A 10,545-nucleotide genomic window follows, 5' to 3' on the forward strand; every position below is an offset into this window, starting at 1 on the left:
ACACCAACCAACCTGGACCCTGAAAACACCAACCAACCTGGAACTGAGAGAATAATGTTTAGTCGAAAGCTACTTTTAAAGCCAAGAAGAAAATCCAATCACAATGACATATTTACTTTACTTTATAAGGGTCCTGCAGAGGCCTTTGAAGCCCCTCCCACCCAGATGCAGAGGCCTTTGAAGCCCCTCCCACCCAGATGCAGAGGCCTTTGAAGCCCCTCCCACCCAGATGCCGAGGCCTTTGAAGCCCCTCCCACCCAGATGCCGAGGCCTTTGAAGCCCCTCCCACCCAGATGCAGAGGCCTTTGAAGCCCCTCCCACCCAGATGCAGAGGCCTTTGAAGCCCCTCCCACCCAGATGCAGAGGCCTTTGAAGCCCCTCCCACCCAGATGCAGAGGCCTTTGAAGCCCCTCCCACCCAGATGCCGAGGCCTTTGAAGCCCCTCCCACCCAGATGCAGAGGCCTTTGAAGCCCCTCCCACCCAGATGCAGAGGCCTTTGAAGCCCCTCCCACCCAGATGCCGAGGCCTTTGAAGCCCCTCCCACCCAGATGCCGGGGTCTTTGAAGCCCCTCCCACTGTTCAGAGGTCATTACAATACAGTACCCTTCAAAAATAAGTTCCTCGTGGACAATCCAGAGACACTTTTTGCTGACTGTTATAAAAATGGGAACATAAGCAACTTAAACTTCCATACAGACCATCCCCTGGTACAGTGTTATATTAACCAGACCATCCCCTGGTACAGTGCTATATTAACCAGACCATCCCCTGGTACAGTGTTATATTAACCAGACCATCCCCTGGTACAGTGTTATATTAACCAGACCATCCCCTGGTACAGTGCTATATTAACCAGACCATCCCCTGGTACAGTGTTATATTAACCAGACCATCCCCTGGTACAGTGCTATATTAACCAGACCATCCCCTGGCACAGTGTTATATTAACCAGACCATCCCCTGGTACAGTGTTATATTAACCAGACCATCCCCTGGTACAGTGCTATATTAACCAGACCATCCCCTGGCACAGTGCTATATTAACCAGACCATCCCCTGGTACAGTGTTATATTAACCAGACCATCCCCTGGTACAGTGCTATATTAACCAGACCATCCCCTGGTACAGTGCTATATTAACCAGACCATCCCCTGGTACAGTGTTATATTAACCAGACCATCCCCTGGTACAGTGTTATATTAACCAGACCATCCCCTGGTACAGTGTTATATTAACCAGACCATCCCCTGGTACAGTGTTATATTAACCAGACCATCCCCTGGCACAGTGTTATATTAACCAGACCATCCCCTGGTACAGTGTTATATTAACCAGACCATCCCCTGGCACAGTGTTATATTAACCAGACCATCCCCTGGTACAGTGCTATATTAACCAGACCATCCCCTGACACAGTGTTATATTAACCAGACCATCCCCTGGTACAGTGTTATATTAACCAGACCATCCCCTGGTACAGTGCTATATTAACCAGACCATCCCCTGACACAGTGTTATATTAACCAGACCATCCCCTGGTACAGTGCTATATTAACCAGACCATCCCCTGGTACAGTGCTATATTAACCAGACCATCCCCTGGTACAGTGCTATATTAACCAGACCATCCCCTGGTACAGTGCTATATTAACCAGACCATCCCCTGGTACAGTGTTATATTAACCAGACCATCCCCTGGTACAGTGCTATATTAACCAGACCATCCCCTGGTACAGTGCTATATTAACCAGACCATCCCCTGGTACAGTGTTATATTAACCAGACCATCCCCTGGTACAGTGCTATATTAACCAGACCATCCCCTGGTACAGTGCTATATTAACCAGACCATCCCCTGGTACAGTGCTATATTAACCAGACCATCCCCTGGTACAGTGTTATATTAACCAGACCATCCCCTGGTACAGTGCTATATTAACCAGACCATCCCCTGGTACAGTGCTATATTAACCAGACCATCCCCTGGCACAGTGCTATATTAACCAGACCATCCCCTGGTACAGTGCTATATTAACCAGACCATCCCCTGGTACAGTGCTATATTAACCAGACCATCCCCTGGCACAGTGTTATATTAACCAGACCATCCCCTGGTACAGTGTTATATTAACCAGACCATCCCCTGGTACAGTGCTATATTAACCAGACCATCCCCTGGTACAGTGTTATATTAACCAGACCATCCCCTGGTACAGTGCTATATTAACCAGACCATCCCCTGGTACAGTGCTATATTAACCAGACCATCCCCTGGTACAGTGCTATATTAACCAGACCATCCCCTGGCACAGTGCTATATTAACCAGACCATCCCCTGGTACAGTGTTATTATATTAACCAGACCATCCCCTGGCACAGTGCTATATTAACCAGACCATCCCCTGGTACAGTGCTATATTAACCAGACCATCCCCTGACACAGTGCTATATTAACCAGACCATCCCCTGGTACAGTGCTATATTAACCAGACCATCCCCTGACACAGTGCTATATTAACCAGACCATCCCCTGGTACAGTGCTATATTAACCAGACCATCCCCTGACACAGTGCTATATTAACCAGACCATCCCCTGGTACAGTGTTATATTAATCAGACCATCCCCTGGTACAGTGCTATATTAACCAGACCATCCCCTGGTACAGTGTTATATTAACCAGACCATCCCCTGGCACAGTGCTATATTAACCAGACCATCCCCTGGCACAGTGCTATATTAACCAGACCATCCCCTGGCATGGAGCTATATTAACCAGACCATCCCCTGGTACAGTGTTATATTAACCAGACCATCCCCTGGTACAGTGCTATATTAACCAGACCATCCCCTGGTACAGTGTTATATTAACCAGACCATCCCCTGACACAGTGTTATATTAACCAGACCACCCCTGGTACAGTGTTATATTAACCAGACCATCCCCTGGTACAGTGCTATATTAACCAGACCATCCCCTGGTACAGTGCTATATTAACCAGACCATCCCCTGGTACAGTGTTATATTAACCAGACCATCCCCTGGTACAGTGCTATATTAACCAGACCATCCCCTGGCACAGTGCTATATTAACCAGACCATCCCCTGGTACAGTGCTATATTAACCAGACCATCCCCTGGTACAGTGCTATATTAACCAGACCATCCCCTGGTACAGTGCTATATTAACCAGACCATCCCCTGGCACAGTGCTATATTAACCAGACCATCCCCTGGCACAGTGCTATATTAACCAGACCATCCCCTGGCATGGAGCTATATTAACCAGACCATCCCCTGGTACAGTGTTATATTAACCAGACCATCCCCTGGTACAGTGTTATATTAACCAGACCATCCCCTGGTACAGTGTTATATTAACCAGACCATCCCCTGACACAGTGTTATATTAACCAGACCACCCCTGGTACAGTGTTATATTAACCAGACCATCCCCTGGTACAGTGCTATATTAACCAGACCATCCCCTGGTACAGTGCTATATTAACCAGACCATCCCCTGGTACAGTGCTATATTAACCAGACCATCCCCTGGTACAGTGTTATATTAACCAGACCATCCCCTGGTACAGTACTATATTAACCAGACCATCCCCTGGTACAGTGCTATATTAACCAGACCATCCCTGGCATGGCACAGTGCTATATTAACCAGACCATCCCCTGGTACAGTGCTATATTAACCAGACCATCCCCTGGTACAGTGTTATATTAACCAGACCATCCCCTGGTACAGTGCTATATTAACCAGACCATCCCCTGGTACAGTGTTATATTAACCAGACCATCCCCTGGCACAGTGCTATATTAACCAGACCATCCCCTGGTACAGTGTTATATTAACCAGACCATCCCCTGGCACAGTGTTATATTAACCAGACCATCCCCTGGTACAGTGTTATATTAACCAGACCATCCCCTGGTACAGTGTTATATTAACCAGACCATCCCCTGGTACAGTGCTATATTAACCAGACCATCCCCTGGTACAGTGCTATATTAACCAGACCATCCCCTGGTACAGTGTTATATTAACCAGACCATCCCCTGGTACAGTGCTATATTAACCAGACCATCCCCTGGTACAGTGTTATATTAACCAGACCATCCCCTGGTACAGTGCTATATTAACCAGACCATCCCCTGGCACAGTGCTATATTAACCAGACCATCCCCTGGTACAGTGCTATATTAACCAGACCATCCCCTGGTACAGTGCTATATTAACCAGACCATCCCCTGGCACAGTGCTATATTAACCAGACCATCCCCTGGTACAGTGCTATATTAACCAGACCATCCCCTGGCACAGTGCTATATTAACCAGACCATCCCCTGGTACAGTGTTATATTAACCAGACCATCCCCTGGTACAGTGCTATATTAACCAGACCATCCCCTGGTACAGTGTTATATTAACCAGACCATCCCCTGGTACAGTGTTATATTAACCAGACCATCCCCTGGTACAGTGTTATATTAACCAGACCATCCCCTGGTACAGTGTTATATTAACCAGACCATCCCCTGGTACAGTGTTATATTAACCAGACCATCCCCTGGTACAGTGTTATATTAACCAGACCATCCCCTGGTACAGTGTTATATTAACCAGACCATCCCCTGGTACAGTGCTATATTAACCAGACCATCCCCTGGCACAGTGTTATATTAACCAGACCATCCCCTGGCACAGTGCTATATTAACCAGACCATCCCCTGGTACAGTGTTATATTAACCAGACCATCCCCTGGTACAGTGCTATATTAACCAGACCATCCCCTGGTACAGTGCTATATTAACCAGACCATCCCCTGGTACAGTGTTATATTAACCAGACCATCCCCTGGTACAGTGCTATATTAACCAGACCATCCCCTGGTACAGTGCTATATTAACCAGACCATCCCCTGGCACAGTGTTATATTAACCAGACCATCCCCTGGCACAGTGTTATATTAACCAGACCATCCCCTGGCACAGTGTTATATTAACCAGACCATCCCCTGGCACAGTGCTATATTAACCAGACCATCCCCTGGCACAGTGTTATATTAACCAGACCATCCCCTGGTACAGTGTTATATTAACCAGACCATCCCCTGGCACATTGTTATATTAACCAGACCATCCCCTGGTACAGTGTTATATTAACCAGACCATCCCCTGGCACAGTGCTATATTAACCAGACCATCCCCTGGCACAGTGCTATATTAACCAGACCATCCCCTGGCACAGTGCTATATTAACCAGACCATCCCCTGGCACAGTGCTATATTAACCAGACCATCCCCTGGCATGGCACAGTGCTATATTAACCAGACCATCCCCTGGCATGGCACAGTGTTATATTAACCAGACCATCCCCTGGTACAGTGCTATATTAACCAGACCATCCCCTGGCACAGTGCTATATTAACCAGACCATCCCCTGGCATGGCACAGTGCTATATTAACCAGACCATCCCCTGGTACAGTGCTATATTAACCAGACCATCCCCTGGTACAGTGCTATATTAACCAGACCATCCCCTGGAACAGTGCTATATTAACCAGACCATCCCCTGGCATGGCACAGTGTTATATTAACCAGACCATCCCCTGGCACAGTGCTATATTAACTAGAGGTTGACCGATTAATCGGAATGGCCGATTAATTAGGGTCGATTTCAAGTTTTCATAACAAACGGAAATCGGTAGCGCCGATTTGCCAATTTTTTAAATTAAATTATTTTTAATATTTTTACACCTTTATTTAATCTTTATTTAACTGGGCAAGTCAGTTAAGAACACATTCGTATTTTCAATGACGGCCTAGGAACAGTGGTAACCCACTGCCTCGTTCAGGTGCAGAAAGACAGATTTTCACCTTGTCAGCTCGGGGGATCCTTGCAACCTTACAGTTAACTAGTCCAACGCAATAACGACCTGCCTCTCTCTCGTTGCACTCCACAAGGAGACTGCCTGTTATGCAAATGCAGTAAGCCAAGGTAAGTTGCTAGCTGGCATTAAACTTATCTTATAAAAAAACAATCATAATCACTAGTTAACTACACATGGTTGATGATATTACTAGATATTATCTAGCGTGTCCTGTGTTGCATATAATCTGACTGAGCATACAAGTATCTAAGTATCTGACTGAGTGGTGGTAGGCAGAAGCAGAAACGAGAAACGAGAGGAGAGAAACAAGACAGGAGAGGACAGACCCGAGAGGTGAGGATAGAGAAGAGAGAGACGAGAGGGGAGAGAGAGGAGAGTAGAGGAGAAAGCAAAGGAGAGGACAGAGACGAGAGGAGAGGAGAGAGAGACAAGAGAGGTGATAAAAGAGAGAGGAGAGGAGAGGAGAGGAGAGAGAGAGAGGAGAGGAGAGGCAAGGAGAGGAGAGGCGAGGAGAGGAGAGGCGAGGTGAGGAGAGGAGAGACAAGAGAAGAGACAGACGAGAGAGGAGAGATATTATTATATTATTATTATTATATATAGAGAGAAGGGAGAGGAGAGGAGATGAGATAGAAAGAGAGAGAGAGGAGAGATGAGACAGACGAGAGAGGAGAGAGAGACGAGAGAGGAGACGAAAGGGGAGGAGAGGAGAGAGGAGAGAAACGAGAGAGGAGAGGAGAGAGAGACAAGAGGAGAGGAAAGGAGACGAGAGGAGTGAGAGGAGAGAGACGAGAGACGAGAGAGGAGACAAAAGGGGAGGAGAGGAGAGAGGAGAGAAACGAGAGAGGAGAGGAGAGAGAGACGAGAGGAGAGGAAAGGAGACGAGAGGAGAGAGAGGAGAGAGACGAGAGACGAGAGAGGAAAGAAGACGAGAGAGGAGAGGAAAGGAGAGAGAGGAGGGTTGTTTTGTCCCAGTGCTGTGATGCGTGTATAGCAGCATCACAGTTTCAAATAAGCATCAGTGAGCGTGCACACACACACACACATGCACACACACGCAGGCACACACACACACATGTGCACACACACACGTATGCACGCACACACACAGACACACACACACACACAAAAACACAAACACACACAAACACACACACAAACACACACACAGCATCACAGTTTCATCTGAGCATCAGTGAGCACAGCTTATAAATGCATTAGGGAAGCACAGCAGAAAATGTCCCTAAAGAATAAAGCCTGGTATTTATAGATGAAGGGAAGAAGAGTAGAAGGAATGAATGAAATCAATTAAAACATATCATGTGGACTTCATATCTAACACTGCATGGTTGTAGTCGAGCCCTAACCCCCTATCACCCTACGTATTCAAGGAGCCCTAACCCCCTATCACCCTACGTATTCAAGGAGCCCTAACCCCCTATCACCCTACGTATTCAAGGAGCCCCCCTATCACCCTACGTATTCATGGAGCCCTAACCCCCATCACCCTACGTATTCATGGAGCCCTAACCCCCTATCACCCTACGTATTCAAGGAGCCCTAACCCCTATCCCCTACGTATTCATGGAGCCCCCTATCACCCTATGTATTCAAGGAGCCCTAACCCCATATCACCCTATGTATTCAAGGAGCCCTAACCCCATATCACCCTACGTATTCAAGGAGCCCTAACCCCTATCACCCTACGTATTCAAGGAGCCCTAACCCCCTATCACCCTACGTATTCATGGAGCCCTAACCCCCTATCACCCTACGTATTCATGGAGCCCTAACCCCCTATCCCCTACGTATTCATGGAGCCCTAACCCCTATCACCCTACGTATTCATGGAGCCCTAACCCCTATCCCCCTACGTATTCAAGGAGCCCTAACCCCCTATCACCCTACGTATTCATGGAGCCCTAACCCCCTATCACCCTACGTATTCATGGAGCCCCCATCACCCTACGTATTCAAGGAGCCCTAACCCCTATCACCCTACGTATTCATGGAGCCCTAACCCCTATCACCCTATGTATTCATGGAGCCCCCCATCACCCTACGTATTCATGGAGCCCCCTATCACCCTACGTATTCATGGAGCCCTAACCCCTATCACCCTACGTATTCAAGGAGCCCTAACCCCTATCACCCTACGTATTCATGGAGCCCTAACCCCCTATCACCCTACGTATTCATGGAGCCCCCTCATCACCCTACGTATTCATGGAGCCCCCTATCACCCTACGTATTCATGGAGCCCTAACCCCCTATCACCCTACGTATTCATGGAGCCCTAACCCCCTATCACCCTACGTATTCATGGAGCCCTAACCCCCTATCACCCTACGTATTCATGGAGCCCTAACCCCTATCACCCTACGTATTCAAGGAGCCCTAACCCCTATCACCCTACGTATTCATGGAGCCCTAACCCCCTATCACCCTACGTATTCATGGAGCCCTAACCCCCTATCCCCCTACGTATTCATGGAGCCCTAACCCCTATCCCCCTACGTATTCATGGAGCCCCCCATCACCCTACGTATTCATGGAGCCCCCTATCACCCTACGTATTCATGGAGCCCCCTATCCCCCCTACGTATTCAAGGAGCCCTAACCCCTATCACCCTATGTATTCATGGAGCCCTAACCCCCTATCCCCTACGTATTCATGGAGCCCCCTATCACCCTACGTATTCATGGAGCCCCCTATCACCCTACGTATTCAAGGAGCCCTAACCCCCCATCACCCTACGTATTCATGGAGCCCTAACCCCCTATCACCCTATGTATTCATGGAGCCCTCCCATCACCCTACGTATTCATGGAGCCCCCTATCACCCTACGTATTCATGGAGCCCTAACCCCCTATCACCCTACGTATTCATGGAGCCCCCTATCACCCTACGTATTCATGGAGCCCTAACCCCCTATCACCCTACGTATTCATCATGGAGCCCTAACCCCTATCACCCTACGTATTCATGGAGCCCTAACCCCCTATCACCCTACGTATTCAAGGAGCCCTAACCCCTATCACCCTACGTATTCATGGAGCCCTAACCCCCTATCACCCTACGTATTCATGGAGCCCTAACCCCCTATCACCCTACGTATTCAAGGAGCCCTAACCCCCTATCACCCTACGTATTCATGGAGCCCTAACCCCCTATCACCCTACGTATTCATGGAGCCCCCTATCACCCTACGTATTCATGGAGCCCTAACCCCCTATCACCCTACGTATTCATGGAGCCCCCTATCACCCTACGTATTCATGGAGCCCTAACCCCCTATCACCCTACGTATTCATGGAGCCCTAACCCCCTATCACCCTACGTATTCAAGGAGCCCTAACCCCCTATCACCCTACGTATTCAAGGAGCCCTAACCCCCATCACCCTACGTATTCATGGAGCCCTAACCCCCTATCACCCTACGTATTCATGGAGCCCTAACCCCCTATCACCCTACGTATTCATGGAGCCCTAACCCCCTATCACCCTACGTATTCAAGGAGCCCTAACCCCCTATCACCCTACGTATTCAAGGAGCCCTAACCCCCTATCACCCTACGTATTCATGGAGCCCTAACCCCCTATCACCCTACGTATTCAAGGAGCCCTAACCCCCTATCACCCTACGTATTCATGGAGCCCTAACCCCCTATCACCCTACGTATTCAAGGAGCCCTAACCCCCTATCACCCTACGTATTCAAGGAGCCCTAACCCCTATCACCCTACGTATTCATGGAGCCCTAACCCCTATCACCCTACGTATTCAAGGAGCCCCACTATCACCCTACGTATTCAAGGAGCCCTAACCCCTATCACCCTACGTATTCAAGGAGCCCTAACCCCTATCACCCTACGTATTCAAGGAGCCCCCACTATCACCCTACGTATTCAAGGAGCCCTAACCCCTATCACCCTACGTATTCAAGGAGCCCTAACCCCTATCACCCTACGTATTCAAGGAGCCCTAACCCCTATCACCCCATGTATTCATGGAGCCCCCTATCACCCTACGTATTCATGGAGCCCTAACCCCCTATCACCCTACGTATTCAAGGAGCCCTAACCCCTATCACCCTACGTATTCATGGAGCCCTAACCCCTATCACCCTATGTATTCATGGAGCCCCCTATCACCCTACGTATTCATGGAGCCCTAACCCCCTATCACCCTACGTATTCAAGGAGCCCTAACCCCCTATCACCCTACGTATTCATGGAGCCCTAACCCCTATCACCCTACGTATTCATGGAGCCCCCACTATCACCCTACGTATTCATGGTGCCCCCTATCACCCTACGTATTCAAGGAGCCCTAACCCCTATCACCCTACGTATTCAAGGAGCCCTAACCCCTATCACCCTACGTATTCATGGAGCCCTAACCCCCTATCACCCTACGTATTCATGGAGCCCTAACCCCCTATCACCCTACGTATTCAAGGAGCCCTAACCCCTATCACCCTACGTATTCATGGAGCCCCCTATCACCCTACGTATTCAAGGAGCCCTAACCCCCTATCACCCTACGTATTCATGGAGCCCTAACCCCCTATCACCCTACGTATTCAAGGAGCCCTAACCCCCATCACCCTACGTATTCAAGGAGCCCTAACCCCCT

Source organism: Oncorhynchus keta, unplaced genomic scaffold, assembly GCF_023373465.1.
Source record: "Oncorhynchus keta strain PuntledgeMale-10-30-2019 unplaced genomic scaffold, Oket_V2 Un_contig_1320_pilon_pilon, whole genome shotgun sequence".
Taxonomy (NCBI): Eukaryota; Metazoa; Chordata; class Actinopteri; order Salmoniformes; family Salmonidae; genus Oncorhynchus; species Oncorhynchus keta.